The sequence below is a fragment of the Pinus tabuliformis genome, chromosome X (assembly GCF_031772625.1).
Source record: "Pinus tabuliformis cultivar Carrire ecotype Pingquan chromosome X, CPIR1, whole genome shotgun sequence".
Taxonomy (NCBI): Eukaryota; Viridiplantae; Streptophyta; class Pinopsida; order Pinales; family Pinaceae; genus Pinus; species Pinus tabuliformis.
The window spans coordinates 1,388,342,351-1,388,363,728 of NC_142308.1; the positions used below are offsets into that span (position 1 = coordinate 1,388,342,351).

At 34.3% G+C, this 21,378-nt stretch overlaps 1 pseudogene; it reads left to right on the forward strand.

Annotated features, from left to right (window-relative positions):
- The window catches only part of LOC149145229 (magnesium-chelatase subunit ChlH, chloroplastic-like), a 35,001-nt pseudogene extending 15,057 nt beyond the window's left edge, over window positions 1-19,944 (forward strand).
- The last annotated feature ends 1,434 nt before the right edge of the window (window positions 19,945-21,378 follow it).

Sequence of the window (21,378 nt, forward strand, 5' to 3'; positions counted from 1 at the left end):
TCCAACATATACTCTAGCAGGTCTATGACATTTTGCAGAAATCAAATGCCAAGTACAAGCAACGAAATGATCAACATCAGGTTCCACACAAGTTTGAGGTGGGCGACAAAGTCTAGTTGAATTTGCAAAAGGAACACCTTACCAGAGCCTATCGCAAAATCAGAACACTCTGATATGGTTCCTACACAATTATGAAGGTTGTGGGAGACAATGCATTTGAGCTCATCATTCCCCCATTCCTTGGCCTACACACAATGTTCAATGTGGACCGCCTTCAACCATACTTTCCACCATTACTAGGCACATTTGACATTGCAACACAACTCACACCAACAACGTCAAATCTAGATTGCATGGAACAAGCTACAACTGATTAGATCATGGACATCTAGATCAAGCACACTCGCCAGTAGAAGATCCAATTGTATCAAGTTATCAATGTAGGCCAACTCCTTCACTAGGGCAACTGGCTCACCAAGGACCAAGTTCAATAGAAGTTTCCTCATCTCATGGAGGAATTCAACGCAATGGGGACCATTGCTTCCTAAGGGGGGAGGAATGATCCAGGTGGATATTGGTGGCCACCCGCCAATTCCACTTGGACCCCCACCATTGTTTCTTTTAGTTTTTCAGTTTCCTTATTTGCAGGATAGTTTACTATTTTCAGTAGTTTTTCAGGTCCTAAACTTCCCGAGCCATTTTGAGGCCCTAAACGACGTTTTTTGGCAATCTACTGCCATTGAGTTTTTGATAAAATCATATTTTCCTTCGTAGTCCTCACAGAGATATTACCAATGGGGTATCAATGGAAATAGTATGACTAAGTCATGATCCCGGGAAGTTGGCTGATTAACTAACCCCAATGGGGCCCATAAACTCTTGGTGTTACATCTCCTCAGGTTAGGGTTTTTATTGCTTAGGGTTTTCTCTTATTATTCAATAATGAAAAGGCGCTTGAGCCTCATTGTAACATAATTCATAGGCATGTAGACACCACATTTCTTCTCAGAGATAAGCTACCATTGACTGAGCTAGTTTATTTCCATTTCTATTTGTAAGCATATTTCAGTATTTTACATTAATGAAATGAAGTGTTATTTCTACTGCATCTCTGTATTTATGGTTATATCTTTAATTTGTTGCATTCCTGTCTAAATCTGAATCAAGTATTCTTAAAGCACTATAGCATTAGAGGAAGAAAGCCAAAGGAATCACAAGAAAGAAAAGAGAAGAAAAGATAAAGCAAGGAAGAGAGGGATCAAGTGGCCACAATGAGATTACTTACAAGTATCAAGTTGCATGTATGATTTATTTACTAGTTTTCACATGCATGGTCAATGCATGTGTGCTTTTGGTTATCTTGTTGTCACTGGAATGGGCTTTGTGAGGTGTGATAGTGGTTTTCGACCTTGCCTTTCCATTTTAGGATAAGCATGGGGTGATGGGGTTTCTCTTATTTGGTTGAGTTGGATTTTTGGATGGTTTAGAAACCGAGTGGGGTGGTCTTAGGGGAGGAAACACAAGGTTGACGAATCCTTGAATAGGTGAAGGTGGGATCATGGTAAATCCTAATCCTGTATACCCTTGTTGGTCCTAGTTATCATCGATTGGTGAAGGGCATAATATAAGTTAAATCCTAGAGGGTGGAGGACAGACAAGTTACTCATGGTTTAGGTGGAGAGATCCGAAGGCATCCGTGCTTGTTTAGGATAGTGATCTATGTACTAGTATCTGGTGGGACTCTAGTAAACCCTGGTAGTGTATGTTTCTTGTTTGGGCCTAGAAATCCCTTGATGGGATTGTGGTAAACTTTGGTTATTGTGATGAAAATTCATTAGACATATCCCTTACGGGTTTTTTTTTTTTTTTTTTTTTTAATTGTCTAGAAAATACATACAAAGGCATTATATCTTTCACCCTAGTTCCAGTCTCTTGATTTTATATTTTTGTTTCCATCTTTATGCTCAACCAATTTGTTCACATCTTCTCTGATCCACATTTCCCCTTCTGCCAGTGCTTATAACCCTATATTCACAGTTAGGAATAGTCTCCATTTTTCTAAACCTACCTTGTTGACTATACTAAGTCTATTTGTCCATAATAAGACATATGAACGCCTTATAAGGATTTCATGCTAGGGTCAAACCCCATTTGTTAGCCATAGTGGTGGTATACATACCTACAACCTACCCACCCCATTATACCAATTTTAGGTGTTTACAAAGGTTCACATGTGGATTTATTAACCTTGTTACCATAATACATTTGGCACTTCCCTTAGACCTAAACTATACTATTGAGGTTAAGATGTAATTACATTTCTTCATGCACTCATTATAGAGTCAGATATTTGTTTTATTATTAATGTTACCATTACACCTTTGCACATTGCGTATCTAGGATATCATATATGATGTACATTTGATTGAATAGTGGAACTACCTCAATATGGGAGAACAACTCTACCCTCACCACATGATCATCTTCATCTATCATTCATATGGTACCATGACAGACTTCGCCTTGACATTTGTTCAATGCTCATGATTATTTGTGATGATCCAACTGTAGCCACAACAATACTCGAACCCTAACCCTAGCTATGAAATATAACTTGACCCATCATGTCCACCACCTCCTTTTTGTTGTTTTTCTCATGGGTGTATGCAATGGGTGAACGTCGGGTTTGAGGTCAGGTGGAGTGCTAATGGTCATGTTTCGCCTGATTTAAACAAAAATTGACAAGAGGGTTATAGTGGTCAAGTTTGTGCATTTTGGTTAGCCATAATACCATCAATTTGGCCATGAAGAAGATTTCAATGGTCTCATCTTTGTGCTTCAGGTAAACTTAAAAAATTGATGGGTTATGTCAGTGGATAATAAATCTAGTTAGTTGTATCAATTATGATTCCTTATTGCCAAATGACCTAGTTTATATACTTATAGGAGTTGGGCACACCCATAATGGGAAGTTTTTGGTTACATTGCTTCCGTTTTACCCTTGAGGATTTTGAATGCATTCAGGTAATTTCTTCACTCTTCTTTTGTTTTTATTTCTACAGGTCACTGTGAATACCCAATGATCATTTTTAGGATGATTTATTCCTCCTTACGCTTGTTAACAGACATTTCATTGAGCGCATTGGAGTTGGAATCTACATCAGAGGTTAAGGCGGCCTAGTGGACAATAACACTAGGTGATTATGGAACCCTATGCTATGAATTATGTCTATTCAATTTATTCCATTTTAGTCATTGTGAGTGTTACGCACAACGTGTCTATGGGAAAAGGGGTTTCCTGTCTCATTTCATTCATTCACTCTAATAGTTTACCCCCACAGGTTCAGTAGTGTATATTTTGTTACGATTTCTTACTAGGGTTTAATTTCATTTTCTGTGTTAAGTGTAGATGGGGTTTTGGACTGGTCGTGAGTCATTTTGTCCCTTTTGCAGGTATCTCTAGGTATGCATAGAATTTTTTTCAATAGAGGTAATTAAATAAGGTTTGATTATTATTGTAAATATACTTATCCCTTGCTTGTTAGTTCCATTGAATCACATTCTTCCCAATTTTCATATTTTGATGTTTTTTGTTTTGATTTCATAGGTATATCATCTAAGCTCTAGTTGTGTAGTTCCACCATTGTGTGTTAAATTCTAGCTTCACCCTTCTAACTAGACATGACGCTATTCCAGTACGGTTGTTCACATCTTTCACATTCACGAAGGAATGACTATGGGTAGTCATGTTGGATGTTCAATTTTGGGGTGGTCTACTGGAATTAGTTAAAATCATGTTCGTCCAACTGATGACTCTATTTATTTCATTGTATATGTAATTTATGAAAGGGGGTCATACCCACCTTAAAATGATGACTTAGAATTTGTAACTTATTACTGGTGTGGCGCAGTACCTATTTTCCACAATTATAATATGACTTCCAAATTTTTATTTTCAAATGTATATCAGTCTTTCTTTTTTTATAGCCTTAATTAAGGATTTTTCTGAGAATATAGTTTGGTTGGTGAACTTAAGTGAGGTTGTAGCTGATCACGAGGTTTCTTGGATTTATATTAACTCTGTCATTCCCAGTTATTACGATGCCTTAATTATCTCTGATGAAAATTAATGGATGTTGATTATGTTTCCTATCTCGTATAATAAAAAAATAATGGTTTTCTAGTTTCTCCTTCACATGGAAGGTGAAATGATTTTATAAGTCACACTTTAGCTTTATTGTTGTGCCAATTTACATTGTGTCTTTTTTACTAGAGAATGAATATAGCCTCCTATAAATGCACTGATACAACCCTATACCGGTCATGGATTTGGATTTTTCCCATATTTATTCTGTAAACCATGTTTATCTATTATTTCTAATTTTACTCACATCATAGTTAACCTTTACCTCCCCAGAATGATAGTCCTCTTACACAGTTTTCTTTAGGTTGTGCATAATTTATTTTTGTATCTTCTAGAATGAGTTAAGCGCAGTTTATCCCCCTACTCATATCATGTGGAAAAAATCACCTAAATTTAGTTTTATGGCAATGTTTCTTATGGCTAGAAGTTTTCCTTATATTACAAAAGATGTGGTAGGTTGATTTCCTACCTTCTTAATAATACGCCATTGGGCAGCATTTCGTGATATAAAATTTTCTTTTTCTACATTCAGGGATTTCTTCATTACACTCTGACTTGTCGAAGAACCTCCCTAATCAAGATTTTTTTCCAACGAAATCAACTTTTGGCACCTGGCCCTACGTAATGCCCTAGGTGCCATAATACATTAAGAAGCAATAATTTTCTCCATCCCTCGAAGTTAATGCGATGAACAGCTATGTTTGCATGTTACTCTACTGATTCCAGCTTAAGGTATAGGAAAGGTATTCATCATGATGAAAACATGTGTTCTGTTACAGTGAATATTTATAATTTTCACAGTGTAAACCTTATTTATCATTCAACAATCACAAGTACAAAATGAGAGATTAATGACTACACGACTAAAATTGCTAGTCACCACAACTATTTCAAGTGAATTACTACTAAAATTAAACAATTTTAAGTGACTCAACTAAAAAGGATTAACTTAAATGACTAATTTATTCTAGGGATAAAATAAACGACTAGATAGTAAGTGACCCAACTAAACACGGCTAAATTAAATGACTAATTTAGTCAAGGACTGAAATATATGACTAGATAATAAGTGACAAAATTAAAAATGATTAACGTAAATGAATACTATAGTCCAAGAATAAAAATATGACCAAATAACAAGTACAAGAAGTATATGATTTAGTCATTTATGCTAGTCATTTTTAATTGTGCACTCTAGAAATGGAACATTGCATTTTGACATTGAAGTGTTACATTTCACTAAATTTTGACAGTGCAGATGGATTCAGAGATAAAGGGGGTCTCTGAATCGATATGCAATGTTAAAATTTAGAGACAAAGGGGTTTTTTCCCCACATTTATGGATGACATCCACAATAAACTTGATAGTGTGGACCGACACATCTTTCTCAAGACATTTGATCTAGGCATTTGACAGTGTAAAACTAGTCAAATACCTGTCAATGCTGATAAGAAATTGTTTAGATAAGCTTAATGTTCCATGCGCAAATACTAAAGAGATACTTTTCCACATTTGTGATACATGTTAAAAATAATTATAACCAAGTTCATAAAAAATTAACTATAAATTTATTGTCACATGTTATTATGTTTTGATATAAAAGTGCATGGTTAAAAATATCTTCAATAAAATGAATGTTTAAAAATGTAATCATAAAGGAATTATGTAAATTATATTATCCACTTAAAAAGAAAGGTGAAAATATTTTAGAAAACATATGAGCATTATAAATCTTAAAAATAGCTTAAAAGATGAATTAATCTGTTTTTCCATAAGAATATTATTTTTCTTATTTTCCAAGAAAAATAAAAAAATTCTCTTCAAATTCACACCTTCATACGTGTTTAAAAAAAAAAAAAAAAACTCTTTAATGATGATTATCGCTGAAAACTTCTCGCAAAATCTTTATATGGATCACAAAATCCTAATTCAATAACTCTTCAATATCTTAACACAAATCAAAGTGGTGGAGGGAAAAATCAAACAAAAACTTAACAAAAATCAAAGTGTTGGAGGGAAAATCAAAGGAAAACTTAAAAAAAGGAGGGAGAAGTTTCTTGCCATACAAAACTTTCAAATATCTATTGTTCTCACCCCATACAATTCAATTAATGGAAACCAACACCGAGTGGGAAAGAAACCAAAGAGAGAGGGGGAAATTTTACACGTTAATGTAAATATATGCCATGAAAATTCTATGCGAGTTCACAAGCGTACGGGGCTTTGAGCCATTTTCTCTTAGTCTTTGGTTTCTGAACTAAAATGTAATTGAATTTGTTGGGGTTCTACGTGTTTTGTTTCATGGTTTCCAGTGAATTTAGTAGTAGTCTTGTAGTCATGACGTGCACAATTTGGTGGAGATTTTGTAACAGAACGATGGATTGGCAGATCTGTCCTTACAAATTCTGGTGCAAGAGGGATTCAATGGCTTAGCCCAACTTCTGGGAGAGGGCATCAAATATGATTGTTTGATGAAATACGAAAGGAAGATGTAGTGCCTGATTCATTTACGATGGTGAGTGTCATCCAAGCTTGTGCACATATTTTTAAGCTTTTCTCCCTCCAAGACATGAATATGAGGAACACTTTACTTTTAGGTGTCCTGATTATTATGAAAATTGGGAGAATTTATAGTTCTTATTGGGAGCTACTAGAGGGCCCCTTCCTACTTTCTTTCACTACCCAAACTAGAGATACCCAATGTTGTATATTTGGGAGGTGATTAGTTTTAGATGATGAGACTTGTAGTCTGATGTCCAATATGTTGATAAATGTCTTCTTTCAACCTCTATGAACCACTGGGGGTGTCAAGCACCCCATTGCTACTGGTGCCACATGAAAGATTTGTAGTAAATCATTGAGACAATGCCTGTTGACATGTTTTTTCCACTATGTCACCTTGATTGTTCCTTACACTCAATACAGATAAGATAAGAGAAGGTAATTTATAATCGTTCATAACTAACGAATTAATGGGTTAATAAGAGTAAAGTCTACAACTAGTGTTAAATAGTGGGTGTCTAGATTCAGGGCTTGTTTAGAAAGCTCATTTTCCTCGACATTCAATTCCCTATGTGATGAAAATAAAACTCAGAAAGTTTTTCATTCAAATCTTTAATTAGAGAATTTCTCATTCAACTCTCTAATTCTTTCTACTAGTGTTGATAGGGTGAAAATTCGCATATTGTTTTAAATTTTTATCATTTATCTAGTCGATGACTAGCTATGAATATCCCAGTTTCTATATTTCAGCAGTAACTTTCTCAATTGCTAAGTTTTTAGTATCCAAAATGAACTTAACTCTGTCCAGTAGTTGGTACCTTCCGCTAATGCATATTTGAAACTTAAACTATGGTTTTCTTTCAGAAATAACACACATACAACACCACAAATCCCTATAATTTAAGGAAAATTTATGTCTCACACATTTCATATTAATATTTCCAATTAATATAGTAGATGAGGATAGTTCTTGGCAATAGAGGCGTTTTCTTTATAATGAACTATTTCATTTATTCTAGGTTTTTCTCATGCTTGGTGATGCATGTTAGAGTGCCAAGTATTGTGAGTTTAGTTATTTTAGTTTCATATTGTCTAGATATGGCCACTGAGGCTTTATTCCTTGGAAATTTGAAGTTTTATCATTTTCATTTTTGAGGATAGTTTTGTTTAGTTGACATTCTTTAATATATATTATAGTTGTTGACTTATGATGTGTATAATTTTAGGTCATGTTCATCTTTTTGAAAGGTAAATGAAATGGTGTCATTGGTTTCCATTTGAAAGTTTTTGGTACCTGGAGAACAATTTTTTTGAATTATAACTTTATAAGTGAGAAAGGTTTCATGTTAAATTTCCTCTAATATCTAATTTAGATCCTTTCTTCAAAAAATGATTAAAGAGGTGTTTTTTGTTTATGAAATTAGGTAATACAAGAGCCTTTAAAATGTATGGAACAATTGCCTTTAAAAGGTATGGAACAATTGAATTGAATTTGCTTACACTCTTAAGGCCTCTCTAAGGAGAATAGTTTATGCGGATGTCAGAAAATATTCCTTCATAGTTAATCTCAAAATATATTGGTTTTTCAACTAATGTTTTCATTAAAAACACATATATATTATCTATAACAAAGGAAATTCTTATGGATGCTATCATTTTTCTTATGTTTTCATAGGAGGAAGACTTCTTTAATATGGTGCTTCACTTGCCACTAAAAGCATAAGGAGATGACAATTGTGTATCTACACTCAATGTAGTGGACGAAACAATAGCTCATCAGTTGCGTGCTTGCAAGAATTCAATGACTAGGAAGAAAATTGCAGATGGTATTCATATACCTTTGTAAACTTTTTTTTTTAGTCTCTTTTACTATATAGTATTGAGGGATTATTTCAGTGCATCAAGGTCTTGCATATTCTTGGTCCAATTATTTCTTGAGGTGTCGTTGGTCATTTACATGTTTCATCAAGTGAGCCTCCTCCCTATTTCTATTGTCTTGTTCACTAGGTTGCTGACTCAATTGTGCATAAATCTCTTTAGGTTCTATAATGAAAGTTATCTCAATTTTAAAATCAGTAAAGGAACATATGAAGCATAAATTGATGGGGTACTTCATAAATATCTACAAATCAACAATTATTCTTCTTTAAAAGTTAAACTAGTTTAGTGAAAAATTAGGTTTTCATAGCTCCATTATAATGACATACAAGGGTAATTGTTGTTATTTGGGTTATTACATATTTTAATAATTTGATCCCTGATATCTTTCTGGAATTTTTTGTACAACTTAGACCTTTTTAAAGTTAAATTATTTCATTGTATTTTCAACTAAGTGATGTGAAAATGTATTTAATGCAGATGATGAATCACTACAACCATATCTTGACCTTGAAGAAGGATATTTTAAAGGTCTCTCTTAACTAAGGATACTGTAAGGTCTCTCTGAAGTCTTAGTTTCTCTCTCTCTCTTTTTGTTTAAACATCAAGGCTTAGTTAAGAATAAAACATAATGTTACATGGACCTTTGTGATGCATTTGTCAAACTAGGAAATGAAAATATAAGTGGGAAGATGTGTTCTAGTTCCACTTGGTCTATAATAATATTTTTCTAACTAGATCACCAACCAGTATATGGAAAATTTCTTTGATGGTAACTATTGGTAGACACCCTAGGGTTTATGCATTAGAATCATAGATCGTCCCTTGCAATTTTATTGGTAGGAATTAACATTGTACGTTATATTATCTATAATGATTTGATGTCATCAAAGATCCTTGAAATGACACGATCCCTTTCAAGTTTAGATCACCCTTCTACACATATAGCTTCAATAGTGATCAAATTTTTGTTTTAAATGTGAAGGCTTAATTACGAGTAGAACATAATGCTTTGTGACTTTTGTGATGCATTTTTGAAATTAGGAATGGTAGATTTTAGTGGGAGGATGTGTTTTACTTTTATCCACCTGATCTACGGAAATCATTGGAAAATTTCAGTGATTGTCATTGTGGCTATACAACCATAAGGCTTATATATTAGAATATTAGTACTTTGCAAGTTTATTGGTAGGAACAACAGGGAGTTAATTATTGTAGGAAAATATTATTGACAAATCTAGGGAATTAGCATTAGGTTCTTTCTCTTTGATTAGTGATTATTTGTGAATTTTTTTTACTTCTTTAAGTTAGACTCTAGAACACTCCTACAACTAAAATATTAATAAACCACTAGAGCTAGTCAAACATTATGCGGTGCAATTCCCTAGCTCCATTTCAACATCATTAGTGGAAACAAAAGTAGATGAATAGGAGCGAAAAGAGGCCTCCTTGTCTTCATCAATCATTGTGAGGGGATTGAAGTGAAGCTTAATGATGCCATTTGGATAGTACTTGTGGTTGAGGGTCATGAGAGGAGTTGTGGAGCAAGAAGAGAAGGGAGAAGAATGAAAGGAATTTTCTCTCCTAACATTAGCTTGAGTTGAAGAAACTCATGATGGTGATCTGTTGCTTGAGATGACTTAGGTGGTCATATGATGTAGTGACCAGAAATGGTTTGAGGTTTTGTCAAAGTCACATTTATTCTAACCATGTAAAAGGAAATTTGTTCATGTTGTCTAATAGATATACCACCATCCAACTCATGGGTGGGGGGTGTGTAGCATATCAACCAATAGAGATAGCCTGAAAGAAAGAAGTAATGAACCAAATCAAACTTGGCGTAGAAGTGACCCATAGAATCTCTCACCAATTGATCATTGACTCTCAAACATATGAGGGTAGGATTTTCTTTGTTAAGCTAGTGGAGAAACGTCGGGGACCAAGTAGAGTCTTGGAAGAAGTAGTGAAACATTCACTAGATATTAGTGTATGGGGGCCATATGAAGATAGTTTTACTTGGATAATTGTCTTGAATATTGGGATGTGCCTAGAGCAAACCAAGAACTAGCTGAGTGAGGTCTCAATATAGATATTGTGGATAAATTAACATCAATAGGTTTCTCTCCTCCTCTGAGATTAGTCTACCTTGGATGTTAGGAAAACAACAAGGAATTCCCAACTCCTTACTCAAAGGATAGTAGACTTGGGTCCTTTGAGTTTTTTTTACTCTTAAGAGGAAATTCGTGGGCTCATCATTAACACAGTCATGGTGGTTAATACAGATGGCATATCTTGTTCTGTCATTGGAGTTGACAAGGGTGTTACCCTTCCTCGACATTATTAGTCCTGACCACTCTCTAGAGACATTATATGGCCCAAAATTTGGACATTTTACATGTTAATGTAAATATATGCCATGAAAATTCTACATGGGGCTTTGAGCCATTTTCTCCCAATATTTTGTTTCTGAACTAAAATTTGATTGAATTTGCTAGGGTTTTTGGGGTTTTGTTTCATGGTTTTTCTATGAGTTTAGAAGTGGAGTCTGGTAGACATGACATAAACAATTTGGTGGAGATTTTGCAGTAGAGCGATGGATTGGAAGATCTATCCCTAAGACTTCATGAAGCTTTGGTGCAGGAGGGTTTGAAGGGTTTGGCCCAGCTTATGGAAGAGGGAGTCAAAGATGATTGTTTTATAAAATGCAAAAGGAATATGTGGTGCCCAATTGGTTTACGATGGTGAGTGTCATCCATGATTGCACCGAGATTTGACAAATTTTCTCCCACCAATAGGTGAATATGAGGAGCACTTTACTTTCAGGTGTCCTCATTGTTATGAAAATTGGGAGAATTTGTAGTTCTTATGGGGAGATACTAGAGGGTCCCTTCCTACTTTCTTTCATTACCCAAAGTAGAGATACAAAATTTTGTATATTTGGGAGGCTATTAGTTTTATATGATGATCCTTGCATTCTGATGTCCAATAAGTTCATCATTGCCTCCTTTCAGCTTTTATTAGCTATTGGGGGAATCAAGCACCCCATTGATACTAGTGCCACATGCACAATTTGTAGTAAATCAGTGAGACAATGCCCGTTGAAATGTTTTTTCCACTATGTCACCTTGATTGTTCCTCACACTCAATATAGATAAGACAAAAGAAGATAATTTATGAAATTTCGTAACTAAACAATTAATAGGTGAATAAGAGTAAATATTAAAACTAGTGTTAAATAGAGGGTGTCTAGATTCAGGGTTTGTTTAGAAAGCTCATTTTCCTTGACATTCGATTCCCTATGTGATGAAAAGAAGACTTACATAAATTTTCATTCATCTCTTTCATTCTTTCTATTAGTGTTTATAGGGTAAAAATATGCATTTTGTTAACTTTTTATCATTTACCCAGTCAATGACTAGCTCTGAATCTCCCAACATATGGATTTGGGCAGTACCTTTATCAATTGCTAATTTTTTCAGTATCCAAAATGCAATTAACTCTGCCCAATAGTCGGTACCTTCTGGCAATGCAACTTGGAAACATAAACTATGGTTTTCCTTTGGAAATAACTCATGTCCAACACCAAAAATCCATATAATTTACGGTAAATTTATGTCTCATACAATTCATATTCATACTTGTAATTAATATAGAAGATGAGGATAGTTATTGACCATATTGTTTACTTTATAATGAACTATTTATTTTATTCTGAGTTTTTCATATGCTTGGTGACACATGACAGAGTGCCAAGTATTGCAAGTTTAGTTAGTTTAGTTTAATATTGTCTAGATATGGCCCTTAGGCCTTTACTCCTTGGAAATTAGAAGTGCTATCATTTTCATTTTTTAGGACAGGATTGCTTAGTTGACATTATTTACTGTAGATTACAACTGTTGGCTTATAATGTGGATAAGTTTAGGTCCTATTCATATTTTTAAATGGTAAATGAAATGCTGTCATTGGTTACCATCTGTAAGTTCTTTGTGCCTAGAGAACAGGTTTTTTGACTTATATCTTTATAAGTGAGAAATGTTTCATGTTAAATTTCATCTAATATGTAATTTAGATCCTTTTTCAAAAAATTATTAAAGAGGTGCTTTACGTTTATGAAATTAGATAATACAATAGCCTTTAAAATGTCTGGAACAGTTGCATTGAATTTGTTTACACTCTTAAGTCCTCTCCAAGGAGCATAGTTTATGTGGATGTTAAAACATATTCTTTGTAGTTAATTTCAAAATATATCGGTTTTGCGACTAATGTTTTCATTAAAAATAAATACATATTATCTATAACAAAGGAAATTCTTATGGATGGTATCTTTTTTCTTCTATTTTCATAGGAGGAAGACTTCTTCACCATGGCATTTGGCTTTCCACTAAAAGGAGAAGGGGATGAAAAGTGTATGTTTACATTGAATACACTGGACAAAATAGCCGCTTGTCAGTTGCATGCTTGCAAGAATTCTTTGACTATGAAGAAAATGGTAGATGGTATTCATATACCTTTGTAAACTTTTATTTTTGTTGATTCTCTTTTACTATATAGTCTTGAGGGATTATTTTAGTGCATGAAGATCTTGTATATTCTTGGTCCAATTATTTCTTGAGGTGTTGTTGGCCATTTACAAGTTTCATCAAGTTAGCCTCCTCCCTATTTCTATTGTCTTGGTCACTAGGCTATTGACTTAATTGTGTAGAAATATATTGAGATTCTATAATGAAATATATCTGAGTTTTCAAATTAGTAAAGGAACATAAGAAGTCTAAATTGATGGGGTACTTGATAATTATCTACAAATCAACAAATATTCTCCTTTAAAAGTCAACCCGATTTAGTGAAAAATTATTCTTTCATAGTTCCATTATAATGGCATGCAAGGGTAATTGTTATTATTTTGGTTATTACATATTTAAATAATTTGATCCTTGATAGCTTTCTAGATGTTTGCATGCAACTTTTATCTTTTTTAAAGTTAAATTATTTCAATGTATTTTGAACTAAGTGATGTGCAAATGTATTTAATGTAGATTATGAATCATTGCAGCCACATCCTGGCCTTGAAGAAGGATATTGTAAAGGTCTCTCTAAACTAAGGATATTGTAAGGTCTCTCTGAAGTCCTATTTTCTCTCTCTCTTCTTTGGTTTAAACATCAAGGCTTAGTTAAGAATAAAACATAATGTTGCATGGACTTTTGCGATGAAGTTTTGAAACTAGGAAATGTAAATTTAAGTCGGAAGATGTGTTTCAGTTCCACTTGGTCTATAACAAAATTCTTTCTAACTAGATATCCAACCAGTATATGGAAAATTTCATCGATGTTAACTATTGGTAGACACGCTAGGGTTTGTGCATTAGAATCTTGGATCATCCCTTCCAATTTTATTGGTAGGAATTAACACTATACGATATATTATCTACAATGATTTGATGTCATCAAAGATCCTTGAAGTGACATGATCCCTTTCAAGTATAGATCACCCTTCTACACATATGGGTTGAATAGTGATCACTATTTTGTTTTAAATGTGAAGTCTTAGTTATGAGTAGAACAAAATGTTGTTTTGAGTTTATGATTTATTTTTGAAATTAGGAAACGTAAATTTAAGTGGGAGGATTTGTTTCAGTCTTATCCAACCAATCTACATAAATCATTGGAAAATTTCAGTGATTGTCACTATGGCTAGACAACCCTAAGGCTTATACATTACAATATTAGTACTTTGAATGTTTATTGATAGGAACAATAGGGTATTTATTAGTATTATACAATATTGTTGAGAAATCTAGGGAATTAGCATCAGGTGATTTCTATTTGATTAGTGAATGTTTGTGAATTCTTTTTACTTATTTAAGCTAGACTCTAGAACACTCCGACAGCTAAAATGTTAACAAACCATCAGAGCTAGTCAAACTCTATGAGGTGCAAGGTCTAACTCCATGTATACATCATTAGTGGAAACAAAAGTAGAGGAAGAGGAGTGAAAAGAGGCTTGTCTTCATCAATCATTGTGAAGGGCTTGATGTAAAGCTTAATGATTCCATTTGGATAGTACTTGTGGTTGAGGGTCATGGGAGGAGTTGTCGAGCAAGAAGAGAAGGGAGAAGAGAGAGAATACTTTTCTCTCCTAACATTAGGTTGAGGTGAAGAAACTCATGATGGTGATTTGTTCCTTAAGATGACTCAAGTGGTCATATGATGTAGTGACCAGAAATGGTTTGAGGTTTTGTAAAACTCACATGTCTTCTGGCCATGTAAGAGTAAGTTTGTTCATGTTGTCTCATAGATATACCACCATCCTACTCATGGGTGAGGGATGTGTATCGTATCAACCAATAGAGATAGTCTAAAATAAAGAAGTAATTAACCTAATAAAACTTGGCCTAGAAGTGCCCCACAAAGTCCCTCACCAATGGATCATTGACTCTCAAATATACGAGGGTGGGAATTTTTTGATTAAGGCAGTGGAGAAAAGTTGGGGAAAAAGCAGAGCCTTGGAAGAAGCAATGAAACATTCACCAAATATCATAGTATGGGGAACATATGAAGATAGTGTTCCTTAGATAATTTTCTTAAACCTTGGGATGTACCTAGAGAAAACCAACAACTAGCTGAGTGAGGTCTCAACATATATATTATGGAAAAATTGACATGACTAGGTTTCTCTCCTCCTCTGAGATTAGTTGGCCTTGGATATTATGACAACAACAAGGAATTCCCAACTTCTGCCTCAAAGGATAGTAGAATTGGGTCCTTTTAGTTTTGTTTACTCTTAAAAGGAAATCCATGGGCTCATCATCAACATAGTCATGGTGGTTAACAAAGATGACATTTCTTGTTTTGGCATTCGTGCTCACAAGGGTGTTACCCTTCATTGACATTCTTAGTGCTGACCACTCTCTAGGGACATTATCTGGCCCAAAATTGGCGAGTTCATGGTTGTCAATAGAAATGGAGGTTCCCTTTTTGACATGGGTGTTTCTCTCCCCTGTCATTTTACTTATGACACAATGGCTTTCTCTTGTTGTAGTAGGTTTACTTCTATAATATACAGACCACATTATCTAGGGTTTTACTCTTCTGTTTCACCCATCTTTTTTCATTGTTTACCATCCTCTAATCTGTGTTTATATTTTGGTTTCTTCTTTTTTTAGGTTCTCTTGGTATTCCATTTTGTTTTTCATTTCTATTCTTCATTTCAATTGACTTATTTATCTCATTTGTGGACAATAATATTATTTTATTTTATTTTGTTTCCTGTCAGATCTTGCAATAATTCATTTGCATTGTGCATCACTTTTCTATTTAATGATTAATAGCTTGAAGCTAACACGCCTTAGAATATTTGTAACCTCTATAAGAGAATGATTTGTCTCCAATCCAATTGAAAGAATTCTCTAGTATTTCCAAGAAATTGTACCTCCATTATTTCTTCCTATTGCATCATTTTAACAGGTTTCAACTTTTATCCTTGACAATTTCTTTGATATTACATTGAGTACAAACAAATCTATAGAGGTTTGACTCATGGGAGACCCATAAGTCCCCATGGGTCTTCCCAAGTCTTAGCTCAGCCAAGTTACTTGGTTCATACTCAGCTTTAGACTTGGCTGAACTTGTTAAAATTCATCTCAATTTTCAAGACTTGAGAGTCCAGAGGCTAGACCTGTGATCCAACTCAGTGTGAAAATGTAGATCCTTTGTGGAAGTATCAATGGTTAAACACATTTTGGAGGTTCAATCATGCTTTGTAGATAAATATAAAGTGTCAAATGTGGTATTATCATATAATATGAGATGATCTTATGAATTTATGCACAATATATTGTTATATAACTTTATATGGATTGGGAATGTCATTAGCCTTAAATATTATGACTCATTTTGGGATAAAATACTTAAGGCTAATGAAGTCTTTCATTTTAAAAATCATGGATCCCTGCAATTTATGGCTCAAAAGCAAGTGGATATGAGTGATGTCTGTTACCCAGACAATTTTTTCTACCTATATAGATCTAAAGAGATTTATTTTCCATTTTTCTTGTGCACTATATTTAGAAGATCAAAGGACTTTGGTGGTGGGGTCTTTTCACTTACAACTATAGTCATGAGTGATATTATAAACAAAGATCCAACTTGCTATTTTATTCTAGATGTTCTTTGTCTGCCTAATTATTTTTTGGATGTCATCATTGTTGGTGTCCTCCCTTATGCAGATGCAATAGCTTACCACAATACTTGAATGCTTTGTGCCTTAATAAACTTGGTCTTCAATCTATTAATGATCATGGTGATCTAAGATGTTTCGTGAATTTTTTTACATAAAAAACATACTTACTGGCTTTGGTAGGTCACACTCATGGTTCCTTATCATCTGACTTGGATGAGCTTATGCAATATTATTCTTGTTTGTGGGGTCCTAGGGTGGATGTATTAATTGAAATATTAAATACTATTGGAAAACTTAGATCTGGTGATGAAGTGTCTTCCCTGCTGCAAGACTCTACCAAATATTCTGTGCATGTTCCCATGGAAACTGATTTAGAACAAAAAATAGTTAGGATAGTGGATGGAGATGAATTATTGAGGGTAACATATGAGATGGGGGGGTTGATACTTTTGCTGAAATTTTGTCTTCAATCATAGAAACCTTTTTCTAGATTGTATAAGCAACTTTACACTTCTTTTAGAAAATAATTTGCATAAAATAGATACATATGAGGAGTTTTGCTGAGAAAAAGGGTATAAAGATCTCCTTATACCATTATCATTTGTAAGTGGCCAACATATTGTTGTTGCGTTTAATACTTTTTTACCGTAGTACTCATCTCCTCTCACAAGGGTTGTTTGTACTACTCTGAGTGATCACATAAAAAATGGAATTGAATTCATCGATTTGTTCGTTGGAACAAAGTTGGCGAATATTGAGGTAGCATAAAACATCATAATTTTGAGATACCTTTAAAGTATAGACAATGTTTATCCTTTTCAACACATCTACTGAAAAGCACGACAAGTACGTAATCAACTCTTAGACTAACATAATCTCGAAATTGAATTCTCATATTTCCCATTTCATTTCAAAATTCTTAATAGTTTTCATTTGGGTTAAAATTCATATTAGGCTACCTCTACAATTGTTTGAAATGGTTTATGCACACAAGGTATGCCATAGGTGAGACGAGTCACTCAAGAAAGAATTTAGAGTTGACCTAGTGTGAAAATAGTCTATGTTGTTCTTGAAGCTTTATACAAGGCTTCTGTAAGTGCAACAGTCACAAATCTTTACCAAAAAAGAAAAGATGTTGTATTTGAGATAGTTGGGTACCTTATAGAGGATATAAGAGATGAAAATACCTACAACATGTTCTACAAAGATCTCTCTAATGCGAATATATTCATCATATCTATGATATTTGTCGAGGAACTTTCTCAAAAGGTAAAGGTTGTAGTGGGCACATAAAGAAAAAGACTGAATGATCTCTTGGTTTTCCCTTCAATGCCAAAGGTAATGAGACTAAATAAATTGGGTTCTTTTAGTATGTCTAATTTGGGCAATCCAAAATCCATTTCTTTCAAATGTTTAAAAGAAATAATAATTCATTAGGCTTTCAAATGTTTAAGCTTGTTAGGACCCTACCCAAATCCCTCAAGTATCTGCAAAGCAATAAGACTGAGGATGTTAGAGCCTATATCATGAGTTTTCAGTTTTGGTTATGTGGATCCGTAGATGATTGTTGGGTTGTATGTGCCTGCTCTCAAACAAACATAATTGGATTTTCATGATCTAGTCATCTATTTGGATACATGAATATGGAACTGTCTAGATCCTTACATGTATGGTGATGTTAAAGAGTTTTTGAGTTTGTATGACACTATAAATGATCCAAATGAGAAACTTAAAAATCCAAATGCACCAACCATTGGTAGCACCTTACAAAGAATCCACATTATTATTGGTGATAATAGTCATTATGCAGTTGTTGTGATGGAAATGGAGCCTAGAGGTGCAAAGGTTGTGCCAATATTTTTAGGTGGATAAGATTTTTCCACCCCTATGGAGCATTTCTCATATGATCTAGTAACAAAGAAATATCTTGTATATTTTTTGGTTTCCTTGATTGTGTTTACACTTGTGGGTGGACTTGCTAGTCATATCATCCTCGTGCTATACAAGCTTTATCCAAGCTTGATGTTCCCTACATTATGGCCTTACCACTAGTGTTCTAGACTATAGAGGAGTGGCTTATCAATACTTTGGGATTGTATCCAATTTAGGTTGCATCGCAGGTTTCTCTTCCTGAGATTTATGGTGATTTGGAGTCCATTGTTTTCTCAGACTATGATGCAAGAATGGGTAGGTTTCATTGTTTTTTCTGAACACTATTTCAGCAAGTTCATAAATTACATAACTTGTTAACAATATAATCTATCTAAAATTTGTTTATGTTGTTGTGAAAGTAAAGTTATAATTACATCGATGTTAGAATACCAAAACAAGGTTCATGGTACCATACACATATGTAGGATCAAAGTTTCTCTTGAGCCATTGCAGGGTTCTTTTGAAGTGGTCATAAAAAAATGTTTCTAATGTCTTTATATTGATGTGTAGGCATATCCCATGTGATTCCTAATTGTTTTGAAATTCTTTTTACAAGGGATATCAAGTGGTCTCAGCTAAAGAAAATAACAAAGGTGATCACATCAAAATGCCATTTCAATTTATTTTTCATGTTATAACCTAATTGAGATAATTAAAGTTGGGTATAATGAAAGAATTCACTAATGCAATATATTATTGCTTTCATGTCTGCAGGAGGAAAATAAAACAACCATATATGTATTTAATTTCCCACGTGACAAAGGAAATGTTGGAACTACAGACTACCTCAATGTATTCTTGTCAATTTTTAGTGTATTGTAGGAACTAAAGAGAGATGGATATAATGTAGAAGGTTTTCCAGAGACTTCTGAGGCACCGATTGAAGAAAATTCATGCCAAAGAAGTTAAGTTCGACATCCCAAATATTAATATTGCTTACAAAATGAGTGTGAGAGAGTGCCAACAACTAAGAGCTTATGCTAAGGCTTTGGAAGAAAACTATGGAAAGCCTCGAGGGAACCTTAATTTTCATGGGAGAACCTTCTTTTATATGGAAAACAATTCGGCAATGTTTTCGCTGGAGTGCAACCAACTTTCAGATATGAAGGCAATCAAATGAGTCTTATTTTCACAAAGTCAACAAGTCCACACCATAGATTTTCTGCTTATTACTCATTTTTGGATAAAATATTTAAGGATGAATATGTATTACATTTTAAAACTCATGGATCCCTAGAACTTATGCCTAGAAAGCAAGTGGGTATGAATGATGTTTGTTACCCAGACAATTTTTTTACCTATTGGATCTGAAGGGAGTTCTTTTCCATTTTTCTTGTGCACTATATTCAGAATATTAGAGGACTTTGGTGGTGGGGTCTTTTCAGTTGTAGCTACAATCATGAGTGATATTATTCACAAAGATCCAACTTTCTATTTTGTTCTAGATGTTGTTGGTATGACTAATGTTTTTCTGGATGCCATCATGGTTGGTTTCCTCCCTTTTGTAGATGCAGTAGCTTGTATACCATAATGCTTGGATGATTGATGCCTTAATAAACTTGGTCTTCAAGCTATTAATGATCATGGTACTCTAAGATGTTTTATGAAATGTTTTACATCAAAAACCTACTTATTGGATTTTGTCAGATGACAATAATGGGTCCTTATCATCTTCCTTGCATGAGATTATGTGACATTCTTCTTCTTTGAGGGGTCCAGGGGTGTATGTATTGATTGAAATCTTAAATACTATTGTAAAACTTGGATCTGGTGATGAATTTTCTTCCCTGCTACAAGAATCTACTAGCTCTTCTATGCTTGTTCCCATGGAGACTGATTTAGAACATAAAATAGTTAGTTCTGTTGATGGAGATGAATCATCAAAGGGAAACATCTTATCTGGGGGATTGATACTTGCTCTAAAAATTTGTCTTCAAACATAAAATCCTTTTTCTAGATTGTATAAGAAATGCTACACGTCTCTTAGAGAGTAATTTTCATAACACAGATACATATGGGGGGTTGTGTTGAGAAAAATAGTATAGAGGTAGTGATAAAACTATTTGGTTTACCCCTCTTACCATTATCATTTGTAAGTGTCCAACATATTGTTGTTGCATTTAAGAAATTTTCGTCATAGCACTCATCTCCTCTCACAAGGGTTGTTTGTGCTACTCTGAGATAACACATAAAACCTCGAATTGAATGTTGGCATTATGATTCAAGTGTTGTCCTTGATGGCAACTCACTCAGAGGTTGGTACAGATGCTCAGAAGTTGGTACAGGAGATGGCAACTTAATCAGAAGACAGATCCTAGTACAGCTTGCCAAGGAAGTTCATACACGCAGGTTTGTTAAGACCAAGTCGCGTGTACACGCAGGTTGGCTTCAGAAAAAGCGCGTGTATGTGGAAAAGTACCTTTGGTCCATGGCGGTTAGTCCTTGGAAGTTGTGCCTATGGTTTCGGACCATTGTGTCTCGACGGGCGTGTCGATCCCTAGTTTTGAAGTTGATGGTATTGTGTTTCTATGGTTTTGGCTCTTGGTATTGAACAAGGCCTAAGGCTATATAAGGAGAAGATCACTAGGCAAAGATGTGGTGTGGGTGTCTGACGCAGTGAGAGGATCTGGTATTGCTGGTTATCTGTTCGGGACGCTTGGCAAGGATCAGATCTGATAGCAAAGGCAGAAGTAATCATTTCTAGATCTGCACGCGGGTTGCCTTTGGAGAAAGCGCGTATACACG